General features: G+C 38.2%; 1 protein-coding gene across 2 annotated transcripts in view; it reads left to right on the plus strand.

Moving 5' to 3' along the window:
* The window catches only part of LOC131678768 (roundabout homolog 2-like), a 374,166-nt gene that overhangs the window by 124,568 nt on the left and 230,973 nt on the right, over positions 1-18,625 (plus strand). The gene's annotated exons all lie outside the window — the stretch shown is intronic.

Raw genomic sequence — 18,625 nt, forward strand, 5'->3', positions numbered from 1 at the left:
CTCGGAATTTCATTAATGGATCCATTCAATCCTCGTGAATTAATTTATATTTCTTAATATATTAGTCACGATCCAATATTCGAGCTCGTGAAATAGTTCACAAAAACATGAAATATTCTTGTATTCGTGAGCTGGCTTATGATTCCTAGTATAATAGTAATGACGTGCCTGTGGAATAAATCACAAAATTATAAAATGTTATTCATGTGTTCGTGAACTGGTTCATGAATTCTAGTATAATTAGTACTCGTGAAATAGTTCACAAAAACACCAAATATTGTTCATACATTTGGGAACTAATTCATGATTCCTAATATATTAGTCACGATCCAATGTCCGTGCTCGCAAAATAGTTCACAAAATCATGAAATGTTCATGGATGCTTGAACTAGTTCATGAATCCTAGTACATGGTGGCATCTATATTGCGTGCCTGTGATATTTAGAAGATATCCCTAATCATTTTCAATTTCATGCAACATGGTAATGAAATTTTCACGTGATCAAAATTCATAAAATTTTGAGTATTTTTCGTGGAATCACTTTTGTTTCATGCACTTTCTTGTGAAAAATCCAGCTGCAAGCAGCAGATATAAGGAAACTATTAGGACCTCGAACATTGTTAATCATTTGATAAGATTTAGTGTGATATCTGGCCAGAAAACGAAAACTGCGCTGAGCACCACAACTTGTGTTCGTGATATAGTTCACAGAACAAGATACCGCGATTCAGTCACACTTTTATGATTCAGTTCATATTGTCATGTTACTCCGAGCAAAAGAAAAGGTGCTATCCAGAAAATTACTTGATCGCGATAAGGCGAAGAGAAACTATGAATATCATGATAAAATTGTGGATATCGTGAACTTGAGTCACATTACTCCACCCGTCTAATTCGAAAGTAAGCTCTGGAATAAAATATCATGATAACTTGAACTTGAAATTACGAAAATCGAGACAGGATCTCCTGAAATCATGAACATAAATTACACAAAAATATCAAAAATCGTAAATATACTTAAATTACTCGTGACTGAAATATCACGGCCTCGTGAATAGAAATTATGAAAATAATGACAAAGTTCCTGAAATCATGAACATATATCACATTATTCGTGATTAAAATAACAGAAATCATGAATAAAAACTTGAAATCATGAGCACGAATCACTCTACTCAAGACTAAAACATCTCGAAGAATTACGAAAATCGCGACTAGGATCCTGAAATCATGAATGAACTTATGAATGAACTTGTGAAGAAAATAGCTCGGTAACATGATGAGAAATCAGACAAATTGCGAATAAGCTCCTGAAATCATGTAAATCGTTTGACTGTCGGCTGCGCATTCCCAAATTATGAACAAGAATCATATCAAAAACTGAACATGCCCTGGGAACAACAGCAGTAATTTAACCAGAAATTCGAATGCATCGCCATGTATATATTCGGAGCGAATTAGTTTTTGAGAAACACAAATAGCTTCATGAATACAAGGTTCTTATTCATAATTTCAGGAACTTGGTCACGGTTTTCGCAAATAGTACAGTTCACGAAATCGTGATCTTTTCTTTCATGATTTTATGAACGGAATTTTTTTTCTGTGTGCAACATTTTTCGTACATTATTTTGTATTGCATTTGATCAAATCTACAACCTATGCTAGGTCATTTGAAAATTACAAAATTATTGAAGTATCGTGTAATTCATACAAGAAGCATTTAAAGGGCGTACGGTATAAATTTGCAACACAAGAAAAAGTTCGTCAAAATTCACCCATTTAATTGATCGTTGTTAAACTGTCAGGAAATAAAATTAAACATATTGTTAAACTTTTACCATGTTCTTTTTACTCAATTTCATAGCCGTATCGCGCTAGTTCACTCACTGCACGTTTTAGACAACTTCAAAAAGGCATTTGTCTTGAAACAATCGTTCTATTATCTGGATGTAGGGGGACACGGGGCTATTAGGACCCCCTCGATTCTTCAGAAAATCGTAAGACTTACTGACAGTCGTACATATTTGTGGAACAGTTATTCTAAAACATAAGTTTGGACAACTGAAGCTAATTCTTTGGTTTTTTAGAAAGGAGATATACCGTGTTTAATTTTTTTGCCATAATGAAAACAAAAATCATTATAATGGTAAAGCGGTGATGAAAACATTAAATTAAAAGGAATACAAAAAAATGTATGTGTTTTGGAAAGCTTGAGGCTCCTACTTTATGGAATGATTTTTGTTTGGGTGAAAACACCACCACTTTTGTGCGAAATGAGCATACGGGGTTATTCGGACGCCCTATTCCATCCACCACCGTTCAGCGGCTTGTGGCTGCGCACACAATTGCACACGCCACAGCAAAGAAAATACATGATGCGCCGAACGACAGCTGTAGCTAACCAGATTAAGTTTTTGTAATGCAATTTATTTTTTTGGTTTCTTAAGGAGTTTTTCCAATAAATATTTCTTAGGTAAACATAATTCCATTAAAAAAAGGAAAAAATAAAAAAAACTACGGTATGAATTTCATTGTAGGGGGTTATTTATTTTATTATTTTCCTAATATTATGAATTTTATCAATTGTATAATTGTATTGACTTTGTTATTGTATCAACTGCAATAATTTTGTAATTGTTTATTATTATTTTATTAATTTTATTATTTTATTAATTTTATTGATTTTATTAACTATATTTTTTTAGTGGTTAAAACCCGTTTTTATCAGCCCCTTAGTGAACTTTAGGCTGGTAAAACGGGGACATTGACAAAATCGGTACAATTATTTTCCTTTCTTTTTAATAAACCGAAGCTCGTAAAATACTCCTGTTCGGTCCCTAGATATAGCTTCATAATAAGTCTACTTTCTACTTCTGCCGCAGTCAGACGTACAATCGAGCCAAGTGAACAACAGGCCTCTCGATCTAGTGTGCATTGTCTCGAGAACAAAGGAAACATCGGACTATTCTTGTCATCATGAGTAAAGTTGACGAAAAAGCTCTACTCCGACCCAACGCTGCGGTCGTTGACTTTAAATTTTGTTTAAAACGACCGAGTTTTAGTGAAGTGGAATACCTTCTGAAAGTAAAAATGCAACTTAGCCTTACGGAGGTGTTGTACCTTCAGTATCGTCATCTTCGCAGTGCAATGTTAATATCATTCAACACGTTGGCACAAGCCGAGCGTTTCGTTTTGAAGAACAACTTAAAACACGTGGTTGAAAGTGACAACGTTGGAATTAAGATTCCCGTATATATTGAGAATGATTATATAGATGTAAGGTTATATGACCTATCACCTCGTACCTCTCCTGAGCCAATTGCAAAATGCATGTCGCAATACGGAGAAGTAAAATCCGTTACACCTGATACTTGGAGAAACTTCTTCCCGGGTACTCCTAACGGCGTTTTTGTAGAGAGGATGCGGGTTGAAAGGCCTATACCCTCCTACTTGACAGTAAAACTCAAAACTCACGGAACTACAATTATGCACACTACGCTATGCACCCATGAGGGGCAAACTCCTACGTGCAAGTATTGTAATCAGACAGCTCATCATGGACAACCTTGCGCGGAAGATGCAGAGGAAGACGCATCTCAACCGATTGCCAACTCATCTACGGCAAACCAACCCAAAACAGAGTTTTCAATACGAATGCCTGAACCACAAACGGTGGCCAAATTTGTGGCAGCAGTTGCACAGACCATAATGACAACCACAAAAGAAGCATCCAGTACCGCAAAATCAACTGTAAGCAACATTGGCAAGGATAACAATAACAGTGACGGATTTACGCTGGTCAACAATAAGTGCAAGAAACAGGGAAAAACATCTGATCGCGGACTCCAAGCCGGACTCTTCGACCTGGACGTGAAAAACAACAAAAGAATTAAATGACCCCCCAGATGCAGATTGCCAGCAAACCCCGCGAAAGAAGGTCTAATATACTGGATCTCGCGCTCGCAATAAAAAGTTGCGCGCACGAGATCCAGTATTATAATAATATTTGTTTATATTTTTATTTTTACATTTGTAAACAAATAAAAGATCAACGGCTCCGTTAAGCTATCGCTATGAGCCGTGTCAAATAAACGAATTATAAAAAAATAGCTTCATAAACCATTTTGATTATTTAGTTTAAATTACCTTTATGGGGGTCTAACAGCGCAAAATTTCAAAAAAATCAAATTTTTATTTTTGCATAATTTGGATCTTAAGATAAGAAAAGGAAAGAATACTTGAATTCAACTTGGTTCGTCTGCTACCAATTATCAATCTTCATATGATGCTAAAATCGATTTAAAAAGCTGATAAAATCGGGGGCACACAAAATCTGGGGCTGATAAAATCGGGTCTTCACTATATTAATTTTATCAATATCCATAATTTTATTAGTTTTATTAATTTTCGTAATTTTATTAATTTTAATAATTTTAATAATTTTATTAATTTATTGATTTTATTTCTTTCATTCCTTTGATTAATTTAAATAATTTAATTGATTTTTTAAATAATTTGATTTTAAGTTTATTTAGTTTATTAATTTTATTAGCTTTAATAATTGTATTAATAATAATAATTTTATCAATTTTTGTATTTCTATAATTTTAATAAATTAATTAATTTTATCAATTTTATTAATTAATATTAATTTTTTCTAGCATATTATTCACTTTCTTCCTGTTATTAATTTTACTGATTCTATTCTGTCATTCCTTTAATTCTTTGCATCCAATTTGTTAGTTTAGATCAATTTAATTTATTCTATTAATTTTCTAACATTTTTCTATTGTCTTATTTTTCACTCAATGAATTTGATTTATTTATTCTATTTGTTTGATTTATATTAATCATCCTACTCATTTTAACAATTTGGTAACATTTTATAATTTTGTTGATTTATTCAGTTTATTTGAAATATTATTCGTGTAGAACTCGAGACTGTGTTCATGCCACTACTAGTTGGGTGTCTACTTCGCATGAGTTCGGCAAACTAATAAATGATCCAGCAGTGATAAATGTACGAAATGTCTCATCTCACCGTTAGGTGAATTAAGTCAGTTTTTATTGAGCAGTCTTATTTCGATTCTAAACGAGTTATAAATATGGTTTTGAAAGTTTTTGCCGAAATTGGGTAAAACCTGTTGCCAAAATCGTGAGTAGACTAAATCGGCTGTTTCCAAGATCGGAAAGGCACTGTGTTTGTTTTGAGAATAAATATGAATATGTGCCTGTGTTTCAAAGAGCAGTTCTTTTTTAAAGTTTGGTCATTCATCAAATAGTTCTGGATTTAGCAGGGCGTACAAAGACAATTGATGCACGACTTCCATGTGAATGTATATGAAATAATTAGACCCGTCTGAACAGCATAATCCTACATGAGAGCAGCAGATTAGTTCTTTAGTTCCATTTGGATATCACGAGCCGGTCATAAATAAGCACACTTCTCCGAAAACTTGCATTCCATCATTCACGTAAACCAAACCCGAAATGTTGGTCGTCGTCCCTCGTCCGTTGCACATTTATTCATATGCGCCCCCATATAATCCCTCGCTATCATACATCTAATCTGCTCCATTTTTCTTGTTTCGTTCTTTTCAGGTAGGTTTGTACACGTCCAAAAATGAAATTCGGCTTTCGTCAGCACTCGGCTAACCGTAAGTAATAAAGCCCTCAAAAATGAATGCAACTCAACAAACTATTACGAGCAAAGATTCATATCGGGCGAATCTTGCTCATCCGCGCATAATCCCCATCCCCTCTAGATTCCTATTCAACATTCTGCTTTGCTGACTGTTGGTTCGGGTCGGTACCGCGTTACCAGGCTGAGACATCGTAGCTACGCTCTGGACATTCATAACAAGTAAAGACGCGGGTTGGTGGGACAACTTGCGAGAAATCATTTAATTTATCGTTATCGCTTTACGTCCCATGTGTACGCTAGTAACTATACCTAGCGTGATAAGAAGGCGGGAAGCCAACGCGTGTACACCGGTGTACGTAGAACTGCCAACTGACCAAGGGAACGAACGACGACATGCTCTTGCTTCGGTCCTGTATTGTGGACGGATGCGACGGTCTTCTTCAGCCAACAGCTAGGCAGCAGCCTACCTGCTGCCGTCCAATATCTTGGAAGGATAATGTGAAAACGGAGGAATTAAAAAGCACTTTAGCTAAATGTGAGCTAGGCAGCCCTACAACATACCTACACAAATAGCAGTGCAGCGAGCTATTCTTATTCGGTTTTGGGGCGAGGAGGGTTGCACTGTCCGGAAGGAAAAATTGTTGCGCTTCGCCCCGGCTGGCGTTTTGGCAGAGGCTGTTGCTGTGGATTCCAGATTTTCAAGGGCTTTGGATCCCTTATCGAATGTGATTGTGGTAATGCTCTATGAATGATCGATTATTTCGAACTGAAATTATTTCAATTTACGTTCCTGAATAGAAGTGAATTAGCAATGAGTCAGAAATTCAGCTTTCGTCAAATATATATTTTAACTGAACATCCCAACCACATTCGGAAAGCACTTTCATGCATCCTTCCTTCGATAGAGAAAAAAAGACGAGCGACCGTTTTTACAAACCAGGACCATGGTAGACGCGCGCCAGCCATGGACAATGATAATGAAAAGCGAACCGATCGTCGTCGGCCTGCCAAGAGCTAGCCATTAAACTTTCAACAACTATTCTTATCTTAATTGACCCATATAGTATGTTGTGTAGAAGCTACACAGAGAAAAAAATGTAGACGAATGAAGAAAAAAAACCTTCGCCGTGCCGTGCGGGAGGAGAAATTTCCGGCGCACCGATTTGGTGAAGTCCTTCTAAAGTGGTGCCGTTCCCGGATTCAGAAGCTGCGGGGAAAGAATAATTGGCTGATAAATGTGGAAATCTTGACCGGTCATTAATTGAGAAGGGATTCGGTTGCGATAGGAGATAATGTTGAAAATCAATTTCTCCTGCGGAACTGTTTGGAGTGGTTCTGTTCAGAACCTTCCTCCTGAAATGTAGCTGAAAGGGATAATGGTTCTGAGATAGGTGCAGCTAGTCTTAGCTCGGTTGAAATTTAATTTTAATCTTGGTATGTCGGCCCGGTTCCGTTTTCGATTGAAGCTGGGCTAGAAAAAGAAACGAGATGTACACGGCCAAATCGGTGACAAATGTTGGCGCCGGTTCAAGTTCGATACGCGACGTGTGAGAGAGAGAGAGAGTCGGACCAAAAATACACAGCCTGGGCGATGGCTTGATTGTGTGCCATCTTAAAAGCATCGAAGCCTGAACTGCTAAGACGTTTTGGGACAAAAAGTTTGTTATCTTTTGAAAATTCAATTAAATTTCGGATGGCTGTGTCAACATTAGCATGTATAAATAATGTTTTTGGCTTTTGGCGGTAGCCCACCGTGCTCGGGCACAGAAAGATTCGGGTTCGAACATATATAAGGATCATTGCATGTATACTAACTGTGTGAAGATCACGTTCCAGTTGGGCATGGAACACATCAGCAGTCTTTTAAGTTCTGTTCGTCTGTCGGTGCAAAGTGGACTGACGCGAAGAAATGGTGGGGTGAATGTGAATGCAAACACATTAAAAAAGACAAATACACCAGAGACATAGAAAATGATACGCATCGTCATTATTGTGCCGGATCAGTGTGTACAGAAACTTCCGACCGGCTGAAGTGATTGTCTCCTTTAACGGGGTGGGCGTTAAAAAACTGTGATACCCGAACGACTGCGACAACGGCAGAGCTCAGATGATGCATACTTTGATACGCTTGAAGAAGCTACTTGAGGAGGATGTTCCTTCTTAAGATGATGCGGTAGGTATGGTACGAGTACCATTGGGTTTTGGAGAATTGATGTAATAGGGAGTGAAATCTGGTTTAATTTAGATGGCAGGCTGGCGAATAATAAAAAATTGACGAATAACAGAGAAGTTAAATTCCATCGTTCAGAGTGCAACAAAACGTTAAAATTTTAAGTCAAAGCAGCCACAAAATTTATTATTTATTATTATTATTATTGTTTATTGGGGCTTTAACCTATAGGTCATTCGCCCAGAGCTACGAAAATTGTAGAATGATATCGAATCAAAAATGGTCGGTGTTAAGTTGTATTGATTTCGCCAAACGAGTTTAAAGTTTGAATCGCGACATCCTTTACGTTATAATTAGAAATTAATTTTTGCCCTAATTCTTGTCTGTTACAATATGTAACTGAAGACATTGTCCAGCGCTACAAATATTTCATTTTTTTAAGATTTTACGACATAGTCCGGTCTGACTTAACACCGACCTTGCTATTTACCGAGCATCATACATTACCTAATTTTACCTGACCAAACAAAAGTTCTGCCATTCGAATATTTGAATTGTGTTCGGAACACTAAGGGTCTTTTTGTCCATGTGCTATTTGTTTTGGCCTTACTCTCCTCTCCTTCCATTATTTCCCATTGTGTAGATGATTATTTTAGTATCTTATCTATTTCTCTAATACATTGCAGCCTACGAGTCGTAAGTTCATCTAACATTTACTGAATTACTGTCGAATCAATGTGTTCTTTTTCTATTTTGTGTTTCTTTCTTGGCGATACTTAAAAGCATACACGAATATGCGAAAGACTACACGATTATAGACATGTATTAGTATACGCGAAATAACCATGCTATAGCATACGCGACACGCCAACGCCTACGTGGTGAAAATAATGTCCAAAATAATATATAAATGCTCGATGCTTTCGCAATAATACAAACCCAGTCGCAAACGCAATCACTCACGTATTCCCACGCCCACGATCTCGCAATCAAACAATCGTCCCGACGGTTATGTCAGCGTCATAGCACTTACGAATTTATTGTACCAACATAAAAACTCTCGCTTTCGCGCGGTCATAATGTAAGTAGGAGTTTGCCACTACTCGGATTCTTGTTTGCCCGGCGGACCCTTCTTGTCAGGGCGGCCTAGGTGCTTCTACCGGCACTTCGGAGACTCGTATGTAAACAGAAATGGTAACAAACAAATGAAAATATAACTTTACCGTTTATTCCACCGATCCCCATTACAGTAAACTACACTGCGTCGTTGGTTACTGCTGACGAACTGGCGGGTGAGTTTCTCCATACGGCCGGGACAACAACGTCCTGGTCTATCTCTCGTTTTCCATTGCACTATGGTCCCAAAGCTGTATTCAGGAAGACAAAACTGTTTGCGCCTAAACCGTTAGTTTTAGATATATAGTATCTTCGGCAAACTTTCTTGGAACTAATAATTCAATTTTTTTGGTCTTTTGGCTTAAGTGCCAATACTTTATTTAGGACTGGTGGTATCCAACGGGGAAAAACGATCGGAAATGGTGAGTGAAGCTAAGCAATCATGTGAAAAAAAAATTCCCCACCCAGAGGCGAGAGACTCGAACTCGCAACCTTTGAGACTCCGGCCCAATGCACTAACCCTTATGCTATCCCTGGGGGTATGGTGACATCCCAGAAAGAACATATGATTATCCCACTGGCGACGATGATCGTACCCTGCCTGCAAAGCGAGGAATCACACACAACGGCAGCTGATCACTCCAACACATTTGATCTATTTAATTTCCCCGCTAGATACCAAGGCCCGGGTTTTTATAATCGTCTGATGTCTAATTTTTCTAAAATTGCCATGTCTTTCGGCATTATCACACACATTGACTATTTTTCAGTTGATTTTATCATAAGAGATTGAGCGATGAAAACATGACCCCTTAATATCACTATTTCTCATTTGTCGCTTCATATATTGATTTAACGTTAATACTTTGTTTGAAGCACTTTTAGAACTTTTTATGACGCATATTTTTGCTGAAGTAACATATTATCTCGTCTATTTGAAAAGTTATGAACGTTTTTTGTTGTAAAATACACCGTTTTTAAAAATTAATTAATTTTTTTTACAGAAATAACGCTCCCGTAGTTTTTTCCTCAAAAACTAGAAAAGCTTCGATCTTTCAAATGAAATTAAAAGATTGCAAAATCATTCGCAATGTTGGAAGATATATTGCTTTGAAAAAACCCATTTTTGTTTTAAAAATCGCCTGTAACTATGCAAACAAAAGAGATAGAAACTTCATTGCTACTGCAAAAATGTGTATTTACAAAAGTTCTAAAAACCTATAGAACAAAGTATTAGCGAGAAATTAACACAAGAACCACCCTACCTTAAATACTGCAAAAATCATAACACATGAACCATTAGAGATAGCCATGAAGTTTCTTCAGAAAAGTTGCGTCAATTTGATTGATTTACAACTTTTTAGAGTACAATATAGCTGAATTTTACATATCTAAGAAGTTGATACTTTAAAAACCCTAACCATAAGGACCACCCTAATTCAACTAATATAAAAAATTCGGCAAGAAAGGTCTAAGAAAGTTTGCCGAAGATACTATATATCTAAAACCAACGGCTTAGGCGCAAACTGTTTTGTCTTCCTAAATATAGCTTTGGGACCATAGTGCATTGGCTGCTCCGGTAGCGGTCCTTTGCATTTAGCTAGGTGGAGCTTTTTTTAGCTAGGAGGTGAGCTTGGCTCCTTTGTTTGAACCTTTCTAGCGACGTTGGCGATGAATCGCCGGATCGTATACTCGCAGTAAACGATCTCGAAAGTCACCGCAGTGATCTTCCCAGGGGAAACTTTTGTCCGCCCTGCTTCGTTCTCCTTGGTGGAGAAGAGCTTGGCTCGTTCGACGGATCCTCCACAGCGAGAATGGACAGTGATTCGATTTCTTGAATGTTGAACCGGGATAGCAAAGACACTCCTTGACGTTTAGCTTACCCCTTAATGGCGAATTGACACCGCATATACGTGTGTCCCAACCACGGGCCGGCACTCTTTGACTATCACACGCGTGCACTTTACTTCACTGGCAATAGTGGCGGAAAACTGTCCCGAAAAGAATTTGTTAATTCGGGCGCCTGATAATAAACGTGGTTCATCACTAATGGAATTTTCGATTGATTGACACCGGTGTAGTGCACTGGTTTTGCACTTTCTAGCAGAAGTGTCAATCGAACATTCCCAGTTTTCTGCACTTCTGCTAGAAAGTGCAAAAACGGTGCAGTATTAGTGCACTCTACTACACCGGTGTCAATCAATCGAAAACTCCATAACTATCTGGTTTATGATGGCCGCCTTCAGCACTCCACATAAACAAACACCAAAAACGCGCCGCTGCATAGCTGTCATCGCTATAGTCAGCATAACCAGCGCACACGTAATTTAGCAAGAGGAGAACGGTGACCTATCTCAACCCTATGCTACTTCTACAGAAATGTGTAACAAAATTTTCTACACTTAACTAGACCAACAGAATTGTTCACAAAAGCTAAAACAAAATTTACAACAAAAAGTGAACGATCATAAGGAACAGTTGTGAGTATTATGATACATAAACAATACACTCTACGGAGAGAGTACGTAAAAATAGGTACATTTCCACCCAGTGCAAAATTATTACCCTAACGGGTTACAATAATCATACTCATCCGGGAGATGGGGGAGCTCACTTTCTTGCCTTATCTGAAGCGTACATTCAAAATTAAACCTCAGAATGATGACTCGTGCGAACACTTAAAAGTCCGTACGGATATACAAACACTTTCTCGATAAATAAACGAATTCAAACACACGAAGATATACATACGGTAGCATACGCGACATTAAAACGCCAACATAATTAAACACGTAAACATAGAAACGCTCGTGTTTTTTGCGATAAGACATACCAGAAGATACTTGCGATCATGTCATCACGATCATCTGCGCACATCTACGCTCGCCATCCCGCACACATAAGAACGTCTAGGATCAGGTGAATCTGTTAGTATTTACGAATTAATAGACGCCGTCTCAATTGCGATTATACCAGTGCCCTAGGCTTACACCTTCAGTTCACACATCTGAGCAGTACACTTAAAATCTAACATCAAACTCACAGCCTTCGTGAATATTCAAGAATCCTCGCGAATATGCAAATAACAACACGGTTATACAATCGAAGTTATACACGCTAATGCATACATACACGGCATACAAACGCCCACGCGACCAAGCACGTTAGAATGTATTCGCTTACGATCACTATCACACACCTAGACTCACCATCTTGCAATCATGAAAACGCCCGAGTGATTAAATGCGTGTTTTAGTACTTATAAACTTATAAACGCTGTTTCAAGTGCGAACCTATAAACGCCAGTGTTCGTGCGATCAAGACGGACGGACGCATCTGGAAGTCCCTACCCTCGGTCCTAGCAGCCTTGGTACAGGCCTTCAGTTCGCTTAAGGTTGGACAGGGAAAGGGTAAAATTCGTAAACGAAAAAAGCAGTTTTTTTCCACACCGTATGTCAGATCTTCATAAAAATCAATCAGCAGTACTGTAACAACATTCTACATACGCTGATTGATTTTTATGAACATCTGACACACGGTGTGGAAAAGACTGCTTTTTTCGTTTGCGAATTTTGCGCATTCTCTGCCCAACCTTAATCTAATGAAAAAGAACGCTCATTTGCACTAAACAATACGTTTCATGGCAACATGACCGGGAACTCTATTGCTATGGGTGAACTCACTCTTTTCGAATATCTGAACCGTTCACTGAAAATTAAGAATCAGATTCGCGGTCCGCGGGATCATTCGAGAATACACGCGAATGTGCAAATGAAAAACAACGAATGAAGATGCATCGTTGACGCCTTCTTGTTTTTGCAAATTTATTTTGTTAAATTGTCGGTAAGTATTTCAAATGTTTTGTTCTTTATATGATACTTATTAAAAAAAAAATCTGACAGCTGGTATTCACTATAGCATAGAATTACTTTCAACTAACAGTTACGAAACATAATAGGCTCCACCTACTAAGTATCGTTTGGAGGCGATGTGGTAAAATGAAAAATTATTCCTTTAGTCAACAAAACCACTTTTTACGGTTCGATTAGTACCAACAAACTTGTTTGTGGTCTATTAACAACAAACCATGATCTGAAACAATCCGTTTATACTTTTTTACAACTGATATTCAACCAAATAGGTTAAATTTTTTCCTAGACTTGTTATATATGTTGCTTGGGTATAAACGCTCATTCCTACGCCATCATGACGTACAAACACCCGCATATCTGAAACGTACTCTCAATATCACAATTAGAATCACAGCCCGTTGCAATTGGTCTTAAACAGTGTTTTAGCGAGTGACGTATCCCGTCGCGCCTACAATTGTAGTTAGTGATGCTGGAAGGGAGCCCTTCCAAAAACCCAACTCTACATGTCCAGCTGGACAACATCAAAAAAAAAAAAAATAACGCATTCTTTTTTAGTCGTTCATTGGTTCAAGTTTTCCAGAAATTAGATCATAATAAGTTAATTTTATTTTTCATTTTCAATAAATTGTAGGAGGAAGTGGACCAATTCGGACCCCTAGCTGTTTCTCAGCTATGGTAAAATTATGTTCTATCTCATAAAATTTTGCGGTTCTCAGTTTTCGTGAGCGTGCGCTAGGGAGGAATGTTGTTTCGGAGCGCTTTTTTTGAAAAATGTGTAGGCTGAAAAAAAAATTTTGTTGGCAACAATTATTAATTAAATCGAGTGCATTATGGTGATTTAGAATCTGCCGGACAATATCTTTTATTTAATATTTTGTTTTGGCCGAGACTATCAACTGATTTTGTTTAATTGGTGTGTGAATAATAAAATATGGGTTGGTCCAACTCGAACCTTTTACCATATATACGTTCTGATACGAGATCGCGAAAAACCGTTTGAGAGGAAAGTGTGCGCAGTCGGTCGAGCCTTTAGGAAAACATAAGTTTTCGAAAATCGGTTGACAGATTTCGACGTTATAGCTCATAACCTATTTTTAGGTAATTTGGCCCAGCTCTTACTTTTTATTGTATATTTGCTACATAGTTTTATAAATTAAAGAGAACTTTTGATTTCACAATTCGAAATTTAGTGAAAATTTGATTAGGAATAACTGGCCAAAATAGGAATTCATTTCTATCGCAATAAATCGATAAGAAATGAGTGGTCCGAATAGGAACAGGGTTGGTGTAATTCGGACCTTTCATGTACTTTTGCGCAAAACCATATATTATATACAATTCGGTAAAAGATCGGAAAAAGTCGCTTTCGAGAAAAATGGGCGCAATTGACCAGGCTTTCAGGAAAAAATATTTCGTTCCAGTTCTATAGCTCATATAACCCTACTAGGTCCGAATTGGCCCAGTTCCCCATATGTATAATTCCATTTTTTCAATGTAAGGGATTGTCGTATAGGTTGGGAGTTCGGGACGCTGTATAGGTTGGGACAGCTCGATATTTTCGTTCCTATGCAGTGTTGCCATCTGTTATTTTTAGCACATACTAGACTCAGTTGTAGCTCACTTTTTATGCCAAGTTGAAGTTATAGTTCATTCTAGTCACAGCTGCACTGAGCGGTGTCAAAAAACGAACGACAAATCTTTTGTTATGCTGATTTTTGGGCCATCTTAAATCTTTTTCATCGAAATTACAACGTAAATATTTTTAAAGTAACTGAAATGTTATTACCGATCAGGGTTTTGCGTTTGCTTGATTGGATTTTTTTCTTCGAAAAATAGGTTGGGACAAGTGTATCGTATAGGTTTGGACACCATGTACTTACGCATGCGTACAAGATTGCGTACAAGTTTTACATGTAAAATCGGTGAGTCAGATTAACTTTGTGAAGTGGAAGTAAATAAGTCTTTCAGTTACTTATTCTTATTTTAAAATACCAATTAAGAATTAAATATTAACCAAAAAATAAACATAATGTATTAAGTTTAAATTGTCTTTAATTATTTGTTTGAAGTGTCCCAATCTATACTACACAATATTTTTGGCCATTTTGCCGTCTTGCAGAAAATTGATCCTTATTTAAAATTGCAAGTAAACATATTACATTCGCAGACATTAAGCCATATAATATATCTACAAAATGGTGTACTATAAGCTAAAAAATATTGTCATGGAAACAAGATACCAGATTCTACTCGGAAATTTAAGCGGTACAGCAATTCAGGCGCATCACATTCTCCGTTTAAAATTTTCACCAAGGTAGTAGCGACGACATTCTACGGTCTCGAGATTAAGCAGCTGGCAACGATCACGATGCGGTGGTAAATTTTACAGATCACGTCAAGACAAGTTCCTAAGAGCTAACCGTATGAACCTTTTCTGTACTCTTTCTAATTGTGATTTAGTTAAATGATGTGGCTACACGAACTCGAGGATTGGTCTGACCAATGCGCAATATAGAGATTTTAGGCAGTACGGATCCGTAAAATTCTGTGAAATCTTCGTATTGAATCCCAACTGCCGATTTGCCTTCGTAATAATGTTGATCATATGAGAATTGAAGGATAGTTTGTGGTACACTTAGGTGACAGACTTTATTGACTCTTTGTAGCGCAACTTCATCGATATTGTATTAGAAGAATAACTAATCGATCTTCCTATGGAACATCATCAAAGAGTATTTGACAATGTTTACAGTAAGCTGATTTATGATATTCTGAGTACAAGGAATCGATGGTAACGAAGTGGCCGACGAATTGGCCAGGCGTGGTTCATCATACATGTTTGTTGGACAAGAACCATTCCTAGGTATATCTACCTGTGGAATCATACTAGAACTTTGTCTTGGGCAAAAGACCAACTACTAAATGACTGGCGTATCGAAAAAGGCGCTCGACAAGGTAAGAAACTCATACATCCAGATACAACGAGAGCCGAAAAGCTAATAGATCTAAAACGAAAAGATTTACGTATGATCACAGGTTTATTTACGGGACACTGTCCTGCTAAGTATCATCTGAAAAAAATTAGTAAAAGTCAAGATAACAATTGTCGATTCTGTAACTACGAGCTCTGAACATATTCTCTGCCATTGTACAGTACTATTTCTTCGAAGGGAGCGATACTTCGTAAGGCATCTTTTAACGCCTCACGAGGTGTGGTATACCTGTCCTAAACGGATCCTTAACTACATTAATAATGTACTACCCGGTTGGGACGACACACACACAAACAACTCGCTTCCAACTGCATTGGATTCGGACAATTTGTAACATGTAGAGCAAACAGAGGCAGCAAAAAAAGATAACCTGAATAGTGGTCACAGTGGCAAAGTTTCCCCTAACAAAAAAGCTGATTTATTCGACACCACTTCACAAAGCGATCCAACAGTGCTTGCAGTGACGACAGCTTAAGGTCGTCGGCAAATATGAGCTTGTACCCGGAGCCTAACACTACAGCTACATCATTAAGAAAACAGTGAGAAAAGCAGTGGGCCCAGATTGCTGCCCTGCGGTACATCTCATCTATTGGTAAATGGAGCTAATATACATAGCGTTCTGTGTGTAAGATAGGAGCGTAGCCACGACGTATGCAATTGATGCAGGTCACAATCACGTACAGTAAGAAAAGCAGCATCAGTTTTGGTTCGCAAGCCACGTACGTTCTGGTGATAAAGCCAGATACCGTTGGGGTGATCATGTGAAACAGTGGAAAATTGTGTTTGCAAATAGGTAAACTCTTTCAGAGTGTATGTAGCGTCAAACCTAGCTTCGGGAAGGTATATACGCTCATTATTTCTACCTGACCTACCAGGGTTGGCAAAAGTTACCAAATGATTACCCGAGACTATAGTTGGTGGCGCAGGAAGGTTTGACCAATCCAACTTCATACGAGTCTGCCTAATCAGTTTTGTAAGAAACCCACGTGCAAACTTTTTCCGCCATGGATAGTTTTGTTCGATTGAATCGTACACCGCTTTGAAATCCACAAACAGATGGGCAATAGTTATTATCGTGTACAAACCGCGTTGATGGCGATTTTTAAGGTATATTTATTTCAATGCTTTCACAGTTTTTTCTGAACAAAATTAAATTATATGTTCGTTAACTGTATTGAAACTATCAATAATTGTTGAGTACATACTTTTTTTCAACAACTTACCACCTATTGAGATGAATTAAAGAATAAATACCCTGAGAGAATTGTTCAGAAAATAATAATTAAATGGAATTTTCAGATCGCAATTTGTATTTGTGACTTCGGTTTTTCTTTTCAATATTTTAATTACGTTCGTAGGCTAATCAATGCTCAGTTATAGTTAATCATGCCAGCTCTATTCCTGTTCCGTATATTTAACTGCTTGATTCCACAAGCAAGTGTTGATTCGAGTGGTCCCCCATCATCGGCAATGAAACAACACTCCGAAAGATGATGTTTACTATTTTAGGTTCGGTTTCTGCTTGGTGCTAAGATAAAAGCGTGCCTACACTCTTGTAATTATTTCTTGCTATGTCGGATGGTAAATATTTGCACACTGTTGCACGCCTTTTTCACATTTACCTTTCCTATGTTGCTTCGGTACGTGGGTACGTGTATGTACGTGCATTACAACTGCTTGGGCTAAAATATGCAAAGCTTTCGTCTGACTTTCTGGTGTTAGGAGTTGGACGGCGTGAGGGGTGAGGGCGGTCCTCGATGGCATTTGGGTTGACGGTTTAAGGATAAGTACGGTCTCGCTGTCTGTTTGGATAACGTCTGTTTGTCAAAGTGTTGGTCGGTTTCATGACACATTGAGAAACACGTGCTAACGAGAGTTGGTGTTCGCTCGAGGGCAGCTAGAAAAATCACATTTAAACGCGAACAAACAGATGTGTGTTTATTGTTGGCTTTAAAAAGTATTAATTAAACAGCGCGTTGAGAGACTTCAAACGCCAGTTGATAGGCATGCAAATCGACCGGTGGGTGTTCCCGAAGATGAATGAACCCAGTATTGACCCTTCCTCCGCGCCCTGGATGGCGTGGATGCTAGCGGAGAATTTATTAAAGTTCAACGAGTCAAACAATTAACCCAGATCGAGAGCATCAATTACGGCGGGTGAACATGAAATCCCCTTCAATCATTATTGTGGCATCCGGACGCCCACCATATCATCCACGCCATCATCGTCCTATCCGGGCACCATAATTTCGGCTTTCAGCGCAGTCAGCATCTCATAATTCAACCAATTTATGATGGGATCCCATTTCACCTTCACTACGGCGCTGACCGCACCAGCTCCGGTACATGTCCCAAACTCGATTTACCCGGTCGGTTGCTGTGTTTGCCGCGTGCACCCCCAGCCAGGAATCCCGGAGTAATCCGCAATCGATTTTCGGTTAAATTCACAGGAAAGTGATCTATACGGTTGTTGTATATTATATTTTAAAGGTGTTGCCAGTGAGATGTGAGAAGATAGCATAGGATCCTGTTAAATCCATTCCACGATTCTAATGGCATGATGCAATTTTTTTCTAAAATATATATCTATATTTCTGTTTAGATTTGTAGTACTACTTCTGCTTCCTATTCTAAATACAAACCGTTCATCTGGCAACACTTATCGCAAATCATTCTGACCGGGACCAAGACGAACAGCTCGTTATAAAATATTCATGATAGGTGTCCGACAACGCACTTATCCCCCATTTAAAACCCCCTTCTGTTCACTGCCGCCGCCGCCGCCGCCGGCAGCAGCAGCGGCAGGTTGACTCTTCCGGACTCTACCAG

The sequence above is a fragment of the Topomyia yanbarensis genome, chromosome 2 (genome assembly GCF_030247195.1).
Source record: "Topomyia yanbarensis strain Yona2022 chromosome 2, ASM3024719v1, whole genome shotgun sequence".
Taxonomy (NCBI): domain Eukaryota; kingdom Metazoa; phylum Arthropoda; class Insecta; order Diptera; family Culicidae; genus Topomyia; species Topomyia yanbarensis.